The sequence below is a fragment of the Parasteatoda tepidariorum genome, chromosome 2 (assembly GCF_982258835.1).
Source record: "Parasteatoda tepidariorum strain Cologne lab strain chromosome 2, Ptep-v5.0, whole genome shotgun sequence".
NCBI classification, from domain to species: domain Eukaryota; kingdom Metazoa; phylum Arthropoda; class Arachnida; order Araneae; family Theridiidae; genus Parasteatoda; species Parasteatoda tepidariorum.
The window spans coordinates 77,342,018-77,361,600 of record NC_141756.1 but is presented as its reverse complement, the minus strand read 5'-3'; the positions used below and the strand labels follow the sequence as shown (position 1 = coordinate 77,361,600).

The window sequence follows — 19,583 nt, the reverse complement described above, 5'->3', positions numbered from 1 at the left end:
AATTATAACAATAAAATTAAGATTTTTATTGTATACTGCTTATGTTTTCCTTAGAATCTCGTGTGTGAGTAATTTTGTACAGGTACTTTACACCGTAGTTTGATGCTGAATTCTTTACAGCGTATAGATGTTATAATCATTAAATTTAAATCTTAAATATTATAATTAACAGCTCACAGAAAGTCACTTCGATTCTTGGTCCATATTACCTCTTAATCAGATATCCAAAATAAATTTTACATGTAATGCCAGTATACTTTTTACGTGACTTTATTCCAAAATTTTACAAACAGAGTAGTATCCATTTTAAATGTAAGTTGCAATCATGTTTCCAATTAAATAAGGAAGCTTTGATGTAGAATTTTAAAACCTAGCGTAAATTAAGACTAAAAACACATTTATATCTAAGCTAGGGGTCGAAACTTGTAATTCTCGAAAGTACCTCAATGTCAGAAACACTGTTATTACATTGAAAAACTTAAAACATTTTATTCGCAATGAATCATAACCTTGGATCCGTATTTTGTCCTTAGAAGATGAAAACCGTTTTTCTTCTTCTTTTTTTTTTTACAGTACATAGATGGTTAAGTGTAATCACCCTATCAATGTTTAAAGTTGAACAATAAGGATGTAATAAAATGTGGGAGTTTCTAGAATCGATTCATTGGTTTGCAACTATCTTTTCAAATTATAAATTATCTAACAAGAAAAGAACTATTAAGATAAATAGACCTTTGTTAGGAGAGGAAATATTCTTGCTTACGGAACCGAAACTAGAGTGCTTCAGTTTTTGTTCCTATTTATGCTTTATTAAATTTTTTTATTATGTATATGTATTATTGTTGGATGGGAAAAATCCGGAACGAATGGTCATGGTCAGATATTAAACTAAATGTAGTCAAAATAGAAAAATATCTCTACTCAGATTATTAATGTTTGAGAAAGAATAATTGTACTTAATATCAACTCGGAAATACAGATTTCGATACACTCTTTGCTCTTTTCAGAATGTCACATGCACAATAAAAGCAATACAAAGCGTAAATAAAACTATTGTGTGTACATATAGTGTCAAAACTGCTTTTTATAACTCAAATATAATGTCAACTTCGATCTTAATATCTAAAAAAAAATACTCGTATTATGAATTTTTCATCAATTTCTACGGAAGAAACTTTTCAAATATATTTTTTAATGCAACATTCAACATTTAATCTAATATTGAGATTATTTAGAATATTATTTATTTAAAAACTTGCTTTTAATTTATAGTAAAATAAGAATATAGAACTAAGTTTAATTTGTAGAAATTTTTCTTAATACACTGTAAATTAACTGTTAAAAGTAATAGCACCCTGGGTGCAGCAGCATCCGTAAAAATTATTTTACCGTAAAATCCATTTTTATCTTAAAATTCTTACAGTAATATTTAGTTAATTGCATTAATTCATTGATTTTACAGTAAATATTACTGTTCAAATTATTGGATATCAAATTTTTGTTCAATAAAAATTTACGTTAGAAAAAGATTTGGCAGTAAAAAGTAACGGCACTTTGAGTGCCGGTACACTTTTTACAGTGAATATTATAATATCATTTGCTGAACAATAAAGTTTGTCAGTTTGTCTCTAAAGTTCATGCACGTCATTCAAATTCTTTTGTGAAACAAATAAACCTCCAGTATACTTTTGAGTGCTATCAATATCCTAAATGTTCATCCTGATCTCAGTGTGCATCCTAAATTTACGCAATTACTGATATTTTGAGCAATCATTAAGTTTTAGCTCCCTTTAAGTCAAAATAAACAAAACAGAATTTGATTCACAATTCCATAAAGTTTATTTCTCGGTAAAAGATATTTCGTAAAATGAATGTTTCCGCTAGGAGATAAAATCAAATATTAATTAAATAACAGAGCTTAACTTCGTGGAATGCTAGATTGATGTTATCTATAAATTAAAGTTTCATGCATATGTATGTGTAATGTATATTCTAAGTATAACTTCCTTTTTTAAAAAAATGGTATATTTTTCTAAGATTTAAACACGAATATTCTTTATAAGTTTTTTCTTTTTTTAGTAATTACTTATAGTAATTCAAAACATCCTTTAATAATGAAACAGACTTGAGGAGCCATGTAAAATGAATGATGACTGCTGCGGTAGGGAAATGGAAACTATATTTGAATGTAACTTGATTGCTTGTAAAGACATGCCAAAAGAGATACACCATGACAATTAAAACATATTATATATTCTAACTGCGATCACAATAATAGCTAATACTCTACCATAACCATAGAACGTTGTTGGCTAACACGACAATCATTATTGTCAGTGCTATAAGCTGTAGTTAAACGAAAATGCTGCAAAACTAAGACTGTAATTCAGCTTAACAATTTAATAAAAGTAATTGTGTTATGTATTAACTCTGCACATGATGTAAGAAAAAATATCTGTGTCTATTATATGCAATGAAACTAAGACAAATTGTAAAGAAAATTACGTTTCGAGTTGTTCTTAGATGATATTGTTCTCAATCAAACGTAAAAGTTTGTAATCAAAGTCAAAATGCTTTTTATTTTAGTTATATTAATCTCTTACTGTTAGTTCCAGTTTTATCCACAACAAAAACACTCTTCAGTTTCCTTTAGTTTCTCCCGTTGTAAGAAAAGTTTAGAACAATTTTAGTAGGTGGAAATAAATTCTAGTAGTTCTTTCGCGTAAACAAATAATGCACAATACATGTAATTTTAACAGTGTATATTATTTCGCGTAAACGTAATTAAAACACAACTTCAGTATATTTCGAAAGAACACCATCAACTTTTATTTACAAAACGACTACTAACAAAAGTGGTGCCATGCAGACACAACTAAATTCTTTTATTTAATCTAATTACTAAGTTAATTACCGGCGTGCAACATCCTCCCCGCCTTGGTCGACCTCCAGGGGGATGACCAGAACTCTGAACTCTGAACTGTGTATAGTTTCGATGTACCTGTCCGGTAAGCGGACACTTCACACCTTCATCTGAAGTTGTGCCCGTGGGCATCTGTAATGATGGCATTGCAAGTGGATTATGGCGGTGAATTTCGGTGGCGGTAGTCAGATAAAATCTACATTCTATCTAACCGCATAAAATAATAACATGATTGAATAGGGGATGACCAGCTGAACGGGTTGGGAAATTGTTCCTCCATTTACTCGCAGTATGCATGTACGGGCTTTGTTGTCACGGCCTAAGATCACTGACTCAACGCGTGCTTTTCTCCAGGTGTGCCAAGGCCTGACTTCCTCCTGCAACAAGACCACATCTCCGACCCGGATTTTAGTTCCTTTAGGTGGGTTCTTCACATGGTGAAATGTTATCAAGTCCATCAAATACTTCCTCTGCCATCTTTTCCAAATGGAGTCCATTAAATGCTGACGACTTCTCCATATTCGTGTTAAATCAGAGTCTGAACTCGATGGGCTAGAAGGGATAGTTGTGAGTCGTTTTCCTATCAGAAAGTGAGAGGGTGTCAGTGCTTCGTCCAGATCGTCTGTAATACCATATTCATGGACAATTGGTCTGCTGTTCACGGCGGCTTCGATATCTCATAGAACCGTGACCAGACCGATAGTGTCGAAGCAAGCTTTACCAAGGGTCTTCCTCAGACACTGTTTGATAGTACCAATCATTCTCTCCCAAAACCTGTTCCCAAAAGCTTTGCCAATTTTCAATTTCACCGCCAAATGGTTCTAACTTAATCGTCGGCAGTTTCACTGTGTACGTTGAGCTAACAGTTATCTGGCCAGCAAGTGATGGATTAGTAACCGAATTAGTAGCCAAATTGACATTGTCAGGGCTCAAATTAAGATTATAGCTGGCGTTGACAGTTGGCGATAGTTTATTTCTGATGTTTTTTCGGGCTTTAAAAATTAAGCGCTCAGCAGTTTTTCTGTATAAGTTTCACATTGGGTAATATCATTTTTGTATTCGTCATCTGTAAAAAGAACTTGGATTTCATTATCAACCGTTTTAATTTCATTTAAGATAGTTGATAAACGACTTACCGCATATTCCACATCTTCATTCTAAGTAACTTCTGACATGTTGTTAATCTCAGTTGAGAACTGAGTTATGTTACTTCGAATAGTTTTTGGTTTCCACTTCAATTGTGCCACTTGTTCTTCTTCTGTCGCCATTTTTCTTTCGTGGAGATCAAAATACTAAAAGTTCGCAATAGTAATAGTTTCGTAAAACACTTTTGGCGTAATTCGTCATAATTTGCCAGTTTTTTTGGTGTAGTTTTAAGTCACTGATTCGTATGAGTATTTCGGCACCAGATATTATTTCGCGCAAGCGTAATTAAAACACAAATTCAGTATATTTTGAAAGAACACCATCTACTTTTATTTACAGAACGACAACTAACAAAAGTGTTTCCATGCGGAGACAACTAAGTTCTTTTATTTAATCTAATTACTAAGTTAATTACCAGCGTGCAACAGTGTAAATTTTTTTCTATTGATAAATGTGATTTCTTTAAAAAATTATAGGTTTACATTTATAGTTTTCATAAATCTAGATTTGTTAATCAATTTAGTATCTAAACATACAATAGAATTAAATACATAAAACTGTTCCTTCCATAATTATCAACACATTTTTTACATAATTTTTTTAAAGTATCATTTTTATTTAAACTCTTATATTCAACTACAATTTTCTCTAAAACTGTCAATTATCCAATAATTTGAAATCATTATAATGAACTATAACAATAATTTATTCGATCATAGCTTCTCTTTTTTTTAAAATACCATGTTGATACCATCTTGAATTAACTCAAACTATCATTTTTGTAATCATTTTAAGCTTTAATACTCTGTGAAAAAATATAGAGTATATCTTCTCCAAAAATAGTGGAAACAACACCAAAGTTGTGTACTAAAACACACTGCATAAATTTTGAATCTAGGTGTTTCATTACGCAAACAATATTCTTTTACACTACATGGTATAAACTATTCAGTAACACTAAAACAGGCACAATAATATAAGATACACAAAAGAGAATATTATGCAATAAAATTCAATAAAAAGAACAAATCATGAATTTAAAATGCATACCGAAACTAATTCGCAAAATAAAATTAATTCGCAAATGAGACATACGCGTACCACAGAGAAGATATTAAGACAAATTCGTTCTAGGTTTAACAGAACGGAAGCATATTAAAATTATACATTATAAAATCATGTAATGCAGTTCACAGAGATTTAAAATTTAACAAATAATTATCATCATTAAGAACTGAAACATACATACATATTTCGACGGCGAACTTTTTCTGTTGGTGTACTGTAGCGTAGAAAATAACTGCAAACTCTCGTCGGTTCATTCTGGATTGCAAACGAACTACAAAGACATCAAAAGAACGTCAACATTGGAGTTTCCGAAAGTGAAAATAATTCTCTAGTGCGAATGAGCGAGTGTTTGGAGAAAGCTTACTTTATTTTATGTGTTTAGATATAAATCACAACTTTGAAATTGGATAGGAAAGCTAGATTTTTGTGTTAACCTGAAATAAAATGTTCCTTTATGCAATTTTTTGGGTTGTTCAGCATCATCATCTTCATGAGATCATATTACACCATACTTTTCATAACGCATCGAGTTATCAGTTATCACATAGAATTCTTATCTTAAATTTAAAAAAATTAACATGCCACAAAAATATCCCCTCTGACTCACCTAAAATAAATCAAAGCTACAGTTCTTTATGTTGCATCTTTTCAAGTAATTTTATATTAAAATCATTAACTTACTCACGTAAAAATAAAACATAACGGTACATTTATTTTCTTAATCAAAAAACATTTAAGAATATTGAAGTCATTATTAATATAATTAAAAATAACACATTTACAAAATGGTTTGATTTAAAAAGAGCTTATAAAAGAGCAAAAACAAATTTTTATCATAAATATTCTCTTCGCCTGAAAGTTTACCTTTATTTTCTTTCCTTTCAATTAAAATGCTTGACAACTTGTTTAATGTGTTAGCTGTTGTAACTAATTAGCTAATTATTTAAGTCTTCTGCAATAAGGAATATGAAGAGAGAAAATGTGACTTACGCAAAACCTATCAAAAAGGTGGTGCACTAATTTTCATCACATCATGCTGAATCAGAAAATTAAATTAGTTTTTAATTTTCTTTTTTTCCATCTTCTGTAGTAATTTGTAGTATTTTGATAAAGTTTTAGGGTTTTTTTATGCGCGTAAATGCCTATTTACGGTCATTAAACGCATAGTGCCTTTATTCCTATTTAACAAAGAATTTCTTTAAAAATTATATTTAGATTGGTTATCACTGTATACCTTCCATACTGAAATGAAGTTTTCGAATTGTAATAAGCAATGAAAACATTGAACACATAACAAATATTTTATTCATTTCGGTTATGAACAAGGAGAAAATATCGTTGAACCCTACACTGTAAAAACTGTGGTGTAATATCTCTCAAAATTGAATTTTGAACAACCCTAAAGATTGTGTGAAGATACATTTTTTCAAGTTAATCTAGTTTTCATAGACGATTCAAAAGGTGCGTGAAAGCTCTAAGCACTGAAAATACGAATTTTTTAAACCAAACATTAAATGCTTGTGCTTCCAAAAACTCCAAGGTTGACGCGTTTTGATTTCGTCTGTAATTGTTTACAATCTATAACGAGTTAGCTAAAGTTTGCATCTGTCTTCAAAGTTACTTTTCAACAGCAGAAACCAAAGTTTGCGTTAAAAATTTATAGGTAGGATTTTAGTTCTGTAATAAAGGTGAGCCGCAATTGCTCAGGTGATAGAGCGTCGCCTTCTAATGAGGTGAACGGTGTTCGAATCTTAGTAATGGCTGGTCAATGCGGATTCCGCATCCGACTTACACCTGACCACAGTGTTGACGTGAAATATCCTCAGTGGTAGACAGATCATGGGTTAGAGTCCCCTTGCCATAAGACTAAACGTGGGAGATTTTCCTCTCAATGTAACGCAAATGCTGGCTAGTTCCATTAAAACGTCCTCCACGATGGCAAAATTTCAACCAATACTTGACCCAGGAGTTCCCTTGCCTTCTGGATTAGGTTCAAAATTATAAAGCTGCGTAGTTGAACATCAGTAGTCACCAACCCAAAAATTGGGTTGGCAGCTCAACTACAGTTATAAAATATAAAATAAGTGAGCCAAGCTTATAGAATTGGATATTATAGAATTAGATATTTAAAAAATAGTGTGCTAAACTTAGGTTGAACCGTGGTGGTTCAGGGTATAGAGCGCTAGCCTTCCAATGAGGTAACCGTAGTTTGAATGCCAGTGACGATTGGTTAATAGAATTCCACACCCATCTCGCACACATCACAGTGCTGACGTAAAACATTTCCGTGGTTTATGGATCATGGGTTAAAGTCCCTTTGACATAAAGCTAAAACCGAAGGAGATTTTCGTTGTTTTCCTCTCCAAGCAACGCAAATGCAAATTAGTTCCATCAAAAAATCTTCCACGAAGACAAGTTTTTCTCAATACTTGATCCAGGAGATCCCTTGTCTTCTGGATTGGGTTCAAAATTTTAAAGCTGCGTAGTTGAACATTAGTAGTCGTAAACCCAAGAATTGGGTTGGCTGTTCAACTACAGTTATAAAATATAAAATAAGTTAGCCGAACTTATAGAATTGGACTATAATTGGATATTATAGAATTGGATATTTAAAAAATGGTTAAAAAATAGTTCAAAATTACAAGGTTACGGAGTTGAACATTAGTAGTCGTAAAGCCGAAAATTGCGTCGGCTGTTCAATGATGGTTATGAAATTATAAAGTTATAAGACAAGTAGTTGTTTCCACTTTTAGTGTTCAATAACACGAAAATGTTCTTCAGTGTAGCATTGCCACATTTTTACGTAGCGTCTCAAAGAATAATTTAATACAGTTACTCCGAGAGCAACAAATAAAAAAAACAATTGAGCAAATGAAGGAAATGTAATAATAAAAGACCAAAATTAAATCACAGTACAATACAAAATACAAATACCAAAAAAAAATGCATCGATGCAAGGAATTAAGTAATAATCATCTGTGCCAAATCTCCAACTGTGTAGTCCAAGTGCACATTTCCGTCATGATCATTACGTCACTACATTTTAATGAATGTCAATATGGATGTCAAAACGCAAGAGGTTTAGGGGTTTAAACCCCCCCCCCCCTTGAGCTCAGACAAAGTGAATTTACAAAATAATACAGACAGAAATAAAAATTTCAGTAGAAATTATGCTGGCTATTATTTTTTAAGATTATATCTTTTTATTTGTCTTATGTCTACTTTTTTTCTCACGGTATTTCTCAGAATACTGAAAAAACATTTACTGTTATAGGGTTGTACTTTTGAAACCAAATTCACGTGATACTGTTACGGGCGAGCTCCGATCGCTGGTTCCTTTCTGTCCTGCCAGTCGCGATAGTTTTCGAGACTGGCTGGCATTCGCGAGGTCTGGAATCCTAGATGTTCTGTCGTCTTTGAGACAATTCGAGAATTTTGTAGATGCGGTAAAAAAATTATATGAAAGGGGGAACGGAGTACAGTGGAGTTAGTTAGTCAAACTAAGAGTTATCTCTGCCGCTTGTCTGTCTTTCGGAGCTTGTTTCTAAATCTGTTTTGTTTTGGAGACACTGTGCTCGTTGAAGTTATTCATTCCAGCTCGAAACTTTGAGATCGTAGCTTAGCGGATATTTCTGTGCCAATATATATGTATATATTTTTGCTGTTCTTGGATCTTTAGGATGTCAAAACGCAAGAATTTAACAATTTTTAATTACTTTGAGAAAAAATCACGACCTGAAATTAGTGAGGTGACAGCATCTAGTACCAATGTAAGTTTTTCTGTTGAACAGAAATGTGATACTTCCGTTGAAGAAAACGTTTCTAGCGTAGCAGAATCTGATGAATGTGAAAGCGGCCCTCAAAGTGTTACTTCCCACCCATATGACATTGGACTTTTTTCAGAAGATAATACATGCGAGGATAAAAAACTGGATATACTTAAAACTGTTTGGGAACCCAATCCAGCATTTGTTTTTCCTGAAAAAGGAAAAAGAAAATTGAAATTTCAGTATAAATGACTTTATCGCTGGAAATGGCTTGCATATTCAGAGGTTAAGGGTGGTGCTTTTTGCAAACTTTGTGTACTTTTCACCCCAAGTGGTGCCGGTTCTGGAAAGCAACCTTTAGGCCAACTGTGCAATGTAAAATTTGACAACTGGAAAAATGCTGTAGAGCGATTTTCTGAACACGAGAAATATCTTTATCACAAAAAATCGATCGAAACTGCTGGGGCATTAAACGATATTTTACTTGGAAAGATGAAACCTGTGGATGAACAAGTTGACAGTGCAGCAAGTAGAAGAAAACTAGAAAATAGAAAAAACATTACTCCAATCATTGAAACCATCCTATTTTGTGGAAATCAAGGTCTCGCTCTAAGAGGACATAAGGATTCGGGAATAATTGCTGAACAACCAGGTGAAGAGAACGACGGAAATTTTCGGGCATTGCTTCGTTTCCGGAGTAAGAACGATTCGACTCTTAAGAACATTTTAGAGTCAAGCAAAAAAAATGCTCAGTATACCAGCCCTCGATTTCAGAACGAAGTTATTGAGGTTTGCAATATTTTAATCCTGCAAAAACTAGTCAGCAAGATTAATGATGCAACTTGCTTTTCCATTTTTGCAGATGAAGCAACTGATATTGCAGGTATAGAGCAATTATCGTTATGCGTTCGATATGTCGATAAAGAAAATTTTAACATCAACGAACAGTTTTTGCAATTCATTCCGGTGCATGACTTATCCGGAAAAGCAATAGCAACAACAATATTAGACCAATTACAGTCTATGAAAGTTGATATAAAAAAGTTACGTGGACAGGGGTACAATGGTGCTGCATCAATGAGTGGGAAAATTAGTGGTGTACAAGCCCCCGTAAGTAGTATTGTCCCATCAGCCCTCCATGTACATTGCTCTGCTCATAGCCTCTATTTGGCTGTATCAAATGCATGCGAAATAACTGGCATTAGAAATTGCTTAGGGACAATTAAAACATTATACGACTTTTTAAATACGCCAAAAAGACAGTATGTCCTATCTTCAGCAATAGAGGAGATGGAAACCAGCTCTAAGAGGGAGAAAATTAAACAGCTATGTGCAACCCGTTGGATGGAAAGATACGACTCAGTAACCGCTGTGGTGGAACTTTTCGAGCCTATCGCCGAAACACTACAAAAAATATCAGAATGAAAGGATAAGAAATCAGCTACCGAGGCTAATTCTTTACTGTGCACAGTATCTAATTGCCAGTTCGTAATATCTCTTTTGTGCATTTACAAAGTTTTCACCATAACAATCCATCTCTGTAGATACCTACAAAAAACACGCATAGATTTGATAGAGGCAGTGAGTCTTGCAGAAGAAGTCATTAAAGATCTAAAATTAATGCGTGAAAATGCCACTGAAACATTCTCTGAAATATTCAGCTCTTCTTCTCTTATGCTAACAAGCATTGGATCTTCCACTTCCTTGCAAATCCCTAGAATAACGGGAAGACAGAGAAATCGCGATAATTTTCCCTCATCGACACCGGAAACATATTTCAGAGTTAGTATTTTTATTCCATTTATAGAAAATTTTATAACACAATTAGACTTAAGATTTGTATCGCATCGTGATATTTTGAAAGGATTTCAGTGTCTTCTACCTGTTGATCCTTTCATTTGCCAACCTTCAAATATAAAGGCTTTTGAAGCATTAGTGGAATTTTACGCTCAAGATTTGGATACCTGTAAAGAAAGCCTTAAGTCTGAATTAAAACTCTGGTATAAAAGATTAAAAAGGATTAGTGAAGACGGAGTTAGTGTTCCAAAAACTGCGGCGGATGCTCTTGGAATGTGCAATAAAGATATAACACCAAACATTTTCAAACTCCTAGAAATATTGGTCGTTCTACCTGTTTCAACGAGTGCAAACGAAAGATCCTTTTCGACTTTGCGCCGTTTGAAGACTTATTTACGCAACTCAACGGGAAATAATAGAATGAATGAATTGGCGCTCTTAAGCATTCATAGAAAATTTACCCCAGCTGTCGAAGACATTTTAAACGAACTTGCAAAAAAAACCCGTCGTTTGGATATTACTGTATAAATCAAGAAATTTTTATCGTGTTTGTAAACTGGTTTAATTCCCTATTTGTAGGTAAGTTATTTTTTGGTTAAATTCATTGATTTTCTGTGGAATATTCACATTTATACGATTATTATTATTGTTACAGTATGAGTAGTTTTTTCTGGCTTGATTTATTCCTACTTCTTAATAAAAATAAAATATTTTACCTCTTATTATAAAAAAATTATATTCTTAAACTTAAAAAATAAAAACAAAATTTAACTAAACAATGTTGTCTAAATAAAAAGTCAAAATTGTCTAGCTGTCTAAATTAAGGAAATAATAGTGCTTTATTACATACTCGAATTTCTTTTAGTAATTTTTGAAAATTATGACCCCCCCCCCTTGAAAAAATTCTGCGTACGCCACTGGACAAGATGATAAGATTGAAAATATGTCATGCCTATTGCTTCAAAGTTTGCAATGCTTTAGTGCCTATTGCTTCGATTTTTTAAACGATTTTAGAAAGTATATGAATTGAATTTATCATTAATTGCAACCTATGTTATTATAATTAAATTATCTGATTAAAACTAAAACATAACAAGGCATTTATTTTCTTAATTAAAAACTTTTATGAATAAAAGAGGGCATTTCCTTAATGGAAAAAAATATTTATGAACAAAGAAATTTTGAAATTATTAATATAAAAAAAAACATAATGACTTAAATAATTTGTTTAAAAGTAACAGTTTCTATGTACTAAGTAAGTAACAAAATCCGGGTACTAAAAAATTCCATCCATCTCAAATTCACCTCTTGAAGGTACTTAATATTTTTTTTTTCATTCAACTAAAACTCTTCACTAACACGTTTCATTCCTGACCTGCATGGCGTTGCAATTAATTAGCTAATTAATTGAATTAAGTCTTCTACAAAAGGAATACGAAGAAGGGGAAGAAATGCGACTTTCGCTCGCAAAGGCCGTTGCACTAATTGCATATTTCGTAAAACGTCTTAATTGGGTTCACCATGGAGTTGTTCGCCAAAAACTGTACTTTCTTCTTACGCTTCAGCCTCATCTTCTACTAAGATCGATAATTCAGCAAGAGTGGCAGGATCGAAGAAAATGCTTGATTCAGCGTCTTTGTGCAAAGCTCGCTCCAGTGGATATCCTCCTTAAAGTTCACGCCACATCAAAATGTCGAGGTAGAGTTGGTCTGATAGGATATATCGCATCTTTGGCTGGAATTCTTTTTATCAAAGTTTCCATTTTTGCTCTTAAGTAGAAGAGATTTTGGATAGTGAATAAGCTCTTTCGGAAGGAAATATAATTTTTTTTTTAATATTATTTTCTGGCTGCAATAAAAATGATAAGTTAAATTTGATATTTCCTTTTTTCATTCATGCTTGAGATTTTTTTTCACTCAAATGCTTTTTATTTAAACATACTTTTTTTTAATCTCAATATATTTTATACATTTACAGTTCAAATATCTTTCAGAATAATGATAAAATTGGAAGTACTTAAGAGTTGGAATCGAAAAAATTGTTAGTTAGAACGCGGAAGAAAAATTTATTATTTGAAAATTATTTAGCAAAATATTTAAGGTTATGTAAACAAGAACATTACTTGAATAAATATTATGACAATGATTTAATCAATTACATATCAGAGTTTTTGAGCGAATGATTAACCAATTTATAGAAAAAGAATACAGAAGATTAACATTCAGTAAACGTTTTAATTGGGTACAGGCCAGATTTTGAGTCAAGCTCCCCAGAAAATCCAAAGTCGAAGTCAAATATTTTGACTGTGGACTCCATAGCTCAGCATTTTTAGACCAGAAAATGTTTGAAATTTCATTTTATTTTATGTGTATAAATATTTGGGTAAAGATCATAATTTTTTCTTAATTTAATATAATGAATACTAGATATCATTATCTAATTTTACTTAAAGAAATTCATACTAAAAAATTATACTGTATACTTTGCATATCAATTCATAAGAAATAGTGTAACTTTCACATTCATGATTAAACTTTTAAATTAGAAAAAATATTATTGTCATGTGCTTACTTTGAACTGCAAATTATCAGTCACGATGTCACAATAATTAAAGACTTTAAAGTTTGTTAGCAGGCTTGATAATTTTCATATAAAACGAGATTGTTGTATATCCTTAAACTGTGTTTAACAATCATGAAAAACATATATAAAAAAATAAATTTTCAAACAAGAAAATTGATAAAATACAAATAATAGGGAATCTGGAACAAATTTAGTAACTGAAAAAAGTAAATTGGTGCATCAGATCTAAATGGTCACATCAGAATAAAGCAGTGTAAAATTGACAGCGTAATAATATAAGTACAGAATAGTGTAGTATAAAAATAGTATTGAAAATGCTCAAAGAATAGTACAAAGAAAAGGAAAATGAAGCTAGCTATGTAAACTAACTTAAAGCGTAGCTTTCCATACCAAAAAACTCTAGAAGACATCGAGGCAAATAATAAAAAGAAAACAAACTGAAAATATCTTTGTAAAATATATGAACATGGAGATTAGAAATAGCAAAGAACACGATTAGAAATAACAATACAGTTAAAAAACAACCGATAAGCTTGATGTAGAGAAATAATGGATTGAAGATGGTGCGTCATAAATCAATATAAATGACGATTAGAGTTAAAGCATTCATGGCCTGTCTAATTCCCAAAAGGCGAATTTAAACTTAAATTTCAAATTGGGCCCAAAGATGATTGACAAAATTAGTTGGAAAGTTATTGTGAAACAGTTTGACTTTGAAATTATACACTTCCGAGTAGCATTAGTCAGTCAGGGTGCTCATAGGTATTATTTCTAAAATTATCAGATGTCGAAGAATTCGTAAACATAATATCAGCTTTTTGGAAGTGGATAATATGAAAGTCAAATTTTTTCACAATAAATTTTCCAACTAATTTTGTCAATCATTTCTTGGCCCAATTTAAAATTTAAGTTGGCGTTCGCTTTTTGGAATTTTCACTGCCTAAATTGTAACCATCACCTAAATTTATTTTTGACGTACAGTCTTCAAACCATTAGTGTGGAAGGATGGCTGCTGATGTCGTTAACGCATGGCTTTCAGCTTTTTCTGCTCGCCACGTCGCTATAACAATGCCCTATAATTGTTTCATTCAGAAATATATTGCATTTTTGTTGTTGACTGCTAAGGAGTTTACAACATATTGCTCATTTGGTGAAACAGTGACGTATCTGCAAAATCAAGTTACGTCATTGTTTCACCAAAGGAGCAATATATAGAACACACTATTCCCGCTAAAATATCGAAAGAGATGTTAAAAAAATAATAAAAAATAAAATAAATAAAAAAATAAAAAATTAATCCGAATTTATCCTTTTTTTGCCATTGGTTGCTGTTTTTCAAAGGAAAAATTATATTTTTAATGTCGCTCATTTGGTGAGACAATGGCGTAACTTTATTTTGCAGTAACATCATTGTTTCACCAAATGAACGATATGTTGTAAACTTCTGCTTTGAAAGATTGAATAATTGACAAAACTAATTATCTCGACATGAAATAACAGTCTAATAAGTTAGTTGCACTTATAATTTATCGATGTAGTTTATATATATATATATATATATATATATATATATATATATATATATATATATATATATATATATATATATATATATATATATATATATATATATATATATATAAACTACATCGATAAATTATAAGTGGAACCAATTTATTAGATTGTTATTTCATGTCGAGATAATTTTGTCAATTATTTACTCTTTCAAAGCACCGAATATAATTGACAAAATTCTAACCTAAGGAACTTCCACTATGGCCGAACATAAACAGGTTTAAAGCAATAACCTCAGGATGTCTTTCAATTCAGAAAATTCATTAGCAAGTATGTCCTTAAAACAACGAGATTCTAACTAAAGGTCAAACATTTTTCACCGGGTACATTTAATTCTTATATAATTCCTTTCCTAGAGATGTAGTTGAAGCTGATGTTATAGAGAGATTCACTGAAACGCGGTAAACCAGTTAAAATTTAAAAACCCAGACTTATTTTTAAAAAACTAACAAAAAAAACCTGCACAGATTGATGAAAAGAAATAATTAAAATACACTTCCATCTGTAAAATATTTCTGAACCACAATTTTTTTCTTAAGAAACATTTAATAATAAAACCAATAAAAATCCGTTTAGCATTATTTCAGATTTCAAATAAATAAATATATATATATTTTACATTTCAATTACATCTATAAATTAATGCAACAATTTTATTAGAGTGTTATTTTATATCTAGACAATTTGTTAATTTAGTCTTTTAAAAGACCGAATATCTCGTAGCAAATTCTAATCTAAGGAACTTCCAGTATTGAAGATAGACAGTTTTAAATCAATAGCTTCAGGATGTCTGTTAATTCGGAAAATTCATTAACAAGTATGTCCTTAGAATAACGAGATTCTAACTAAACGTCAAACGCTTTTCACCGGGAAACCTTAACTCTTAAATAATTCCTATTATAGACTAGAGATGTAGTTGAAGTTGCTTCATAGAGACATTCAATGAAACGCGGTAAACCAGTCAGAATTCAAAATAAGTTCAAATTAAATCGAAGGAGGGCTTTGAAAAGTTGTAAGGTTAGAATTTAAACGGTCAAGGGAATAAAATGTGTTTATTTAATGAAATGCGTGGAACACGTTTGCTTTGAATTCGATAAGGTATGTGTATTGATTCCTGCCAGGAGGCTCTTTAGATAAAATTAATTTCATAAGAGGCAGTTTTAAAGAGTGTTTGGATTGAGAACACAGAGTGATGTTTAAATTTGAAAAAAGTTTTGGAATCATCGCCAAAGGCCTGTTTGGTTAGTGGATTGAAACATTATTTTAGAAAGATCGTCTTGAAAGGGTCTTCAGGCTCCTTATGCAATTTCGTTGCATTGTTTTAATAAGTGAAATTGAAGGATAATTTCTTTTATAAAATCTAACATATAGAAGTAGTTATTGCGGAAAGAAAAACTAAATTTTAATTGTGAAAATTAGTTGAAAAGAATAGTAGAGTTTAAAAAAAATTTACTGCTATGGCATACTGGAAGATTTTTTATTTTGGTACTTCTTAAAAACACCATAAAGCAGCTCTTAGAAAGAAAAAAGTATGGTTTAAACTATCAGAATATGGTAAAATTTATGGTTTCACCAAAAATCTCGGTACATTTTACCGACGCTTCTTGATAATGGTTTTGGTTAAATTAATAATAAAGTATAGTTATATAATATGGGATAAAATTTATCCTTACTTTCATTTTGTGAAATTTAAGGGTTAAATTAAATTTACATTGTTTACTTTAGGCTTTTTTCACCACATTGAGAACAAGAGTATGGTAAAAACTACCAGAAAATATAAAAACGCCATGTTTCTGACTCAATACGAACACCAAAAACACAGTATTTTTTACCGAAGCGCTTTGGTACTGATTTTTGTAAAATTTACAATAAAATATGGTTTTATAATATGCGATGAATTTTGGCAAATGTAAATTTTGTCAAATTTATCACGCTTGCCTTAGAGTATAAAAGTTTATTCGGTTAAATTTACTTTCAAGTTTCGTATTCTTTGCAAAATGTGTAGTTATGAGAATTATAATTTTGAAAACCAGATTTTCCGATAAACGGAATAATTACCAATTAAATATTTTAAATACCGCATAATTTACTTTTATTATCCAGAATTAGTTTTTTTTCACCAGAAATGTTATTACAATACAGTGCGATACCTTTACCAGATTTTCTTTGTCAGTGTAGTTTATTTATTAATTCCAAATGCCCAACACTAATAAACACTTTTTTTCAGGTAAGAGGACTGAATTTTGAAATATTATTTTAAAATAAAGGACAATATGAGGAGTACATGATGAAAATTCTATAAGGTGAAATTTAGAATTTATTCCATTAATGTTATTATGCAACCATCGCGTGCAATCGTGAAAAAAAATTTCTATCTAAGCCAACCATTAAAACATCTTCCTTTGAAACAAAACTTTAGATTAGACTAACTAAAGTTTAACATTTTATCAACGTATGCAAAAATCTAACATTAATTTACAGAACTTTATCGAACTTCTGTATTTTAAATTATGGAACTTTTTCATATTCTTTAGAAGATTTCTAGAACTTCGAAAAAATATGAGATTCATTCTGAACTTAACAGTACCTCAAAATTTCAACACAGCATCCATGAAGCATTTACTTAATTTTTTAAATTGCAGAACGCATCATAGGATACAGGTCCAAAATTCTCTATTAATTCTCAATCAGCAACTAAGTAATGAAAATGTTTTATTTTTACTGGCTTCAAAACAAAATAAAAATTAAAGTTTAATGTATGTGAAAGTTTCGAATGGAAATTTGATTACCCTTATAATGTTTCGAAGTACTTTTTCTAATTTTACAATTGCAATAGAAAATAAATATTAATTTTCGCAATTTAATGTATTTCGTTTCTTAATCACACTGCATTTGTAAAAAGCATTTTTTTTTTCAAATTTTTGATACATTATTATGCGTATTGAACTCGTCGAGTTTATTTTGGTGATATCTTGTATCATGATTTTTACCAAAAATATTACATAATATTTTACAATAATATATCATACACAACCCTCTAATTATATATCTTATCTTAAATGTAACCACCATGTTAAAAAAACACTTTAGTAAGTCATATGAATGCAGGACGTCTAAATCACAAATCGATGTGCATAAAGAATAACCAGGAATGAATTACTATTGCCGCATTAATTATTAATACGATATTACGATTACTATGTAATTTTGCATATTACAGAATTTGCACTGGTACTCTATATAAATTTTGAGTAATGAAAAAGGAGCCCTTTATTAATGACTTTGAATTTGGTTAACAAACCAACAACGGGTCACTTTGTGGAAGAGAAAATCAAGTACAGTTTTAAGGAAATTCAGTTAAATGCATAACAACCGATCATTAAGACTTTGAAAAAATATAGCGGATATGTCAGAAAAATGTAGGTTTTTTATCCGTTATGTTGTTTTACATATAACCTTACACTGTATACTTTAAGAATCATTAAAAAATTAGGATGCTTCCAAGTTACCTCATCTTAGGTAAATCTAGAGCCTCTGAATTAGAGAAGGCTTAGTTAAATCGTAGCGTTTGTCGATTCAAGAGCCGATCAAGTTCGACACACACGCGTAACGTTGCTTACAGGTATCCAATTAAATATCCTTTAAATCGCATTGTTAGGCAAAATTACTTCACTTCTTCAGGAGTGGCAAGTACCTAAATGCTGTTTTTAACTAAAACCCCAAGGTTTGCTTTAAAATTATTTTTTAAGTGAAGTTTGATGCACTCTCTTTACTTAACTTTTTTACCTTTTAAGGATGTTCTTTTACAAGCTGTTTCATCAAGAAATGTATAAAAATAAACAGTTTAAGAGCCTTAAACTCATTACGAAGTTGTAATTTTAAATTATACATTTACAATTTGAGCTAGAAATTATTTATGTTTTATATCGAAAAGTGTCTTAAATATTTATAAAATTATAAAACCTCTAAAGAAAATTACGAATTCATTGATTACAAACAGCTCAATATCAAGTATTTCACAAAACTGTGGCTTTGACTACTTGTTTACATTTTGCACAATTTTCAAAATTAGCATAATGGCTAAAGACTAGTAAAATTTAGCCTAACAATCGCGAATGACTTTTTGAAACTAAACTGACAGTTACTAAAATTGCAAAAGTAATTTTTGTTACTGAAAAACTTTATTTAATGGGACTGCAGAGTCTTCTAAAATCAGCTTTAAGCAAATGTTCTATCCGTATAGTAGCGTCACTTCTTTTGGAAAAACTAACTAAAACATTTTCATCCTTTTTCATAAAAATTTAGAATCAAAGCATCAGTTTTCAGTGAAAAATCGGTTCTTTCACCAACAATACTTTTACTATGATATACACAGCAATAAATTGCAGTTTTAACATCGCTGCGATGAAGGGGAAAAAACCACCGAAACATTTTCACTGTTCCAAGAACTGATCGCGAAGCCGAGTTGAAGAGTATTTTTCCTGAATCATTCTTTCTCGTTTTCTTTATCCTCAACTTTAACGTTTCGACAGTCGTTCGTGTGGAAAACGAAAAAGGAAAGACATAATTCGCCGTTTCCTTTGTTTCCAAGGATTTTGCTCCGCAGATGACTTCCGACTTTCTCCGGAAACGTAAGATTTGAGGAAAAACCCGGAAATAGGCGGTCGTTTTCATCCCCCGATCAATCAACACTTCAAGTTTGGAACAACATCTAAGAACGTATC

At 31.1% G+C, this 19,583-nt stretch overlaps 1 protein-coding gene across 3 annotated transcripts in view; it reads left to right on the top strand.

The window, feature by feature from the left end:
* Nucleotides 1-19,583, top strand: part of LOC107454120 (cubilin-like) — a 338,300-nt gene that overhangs the window by 119,717 nt on the left and 199,000 nt on the right. The window contains exon 2 of one of the 3 annotated variants that reach the window (XM_087157548.1): nt 17,087-17,162. The exons of the other annotated variants lie outside the window; for them this stretch is intronic. The gene's annotated coding sequence lies outside the window, so the exon portion shown is untranslated. The remainder of the gene's footprint in view (nt 1-17,086; nt 17,163-19,583) is intronic. 3 annotated transcript variants of the gene reach the window in all.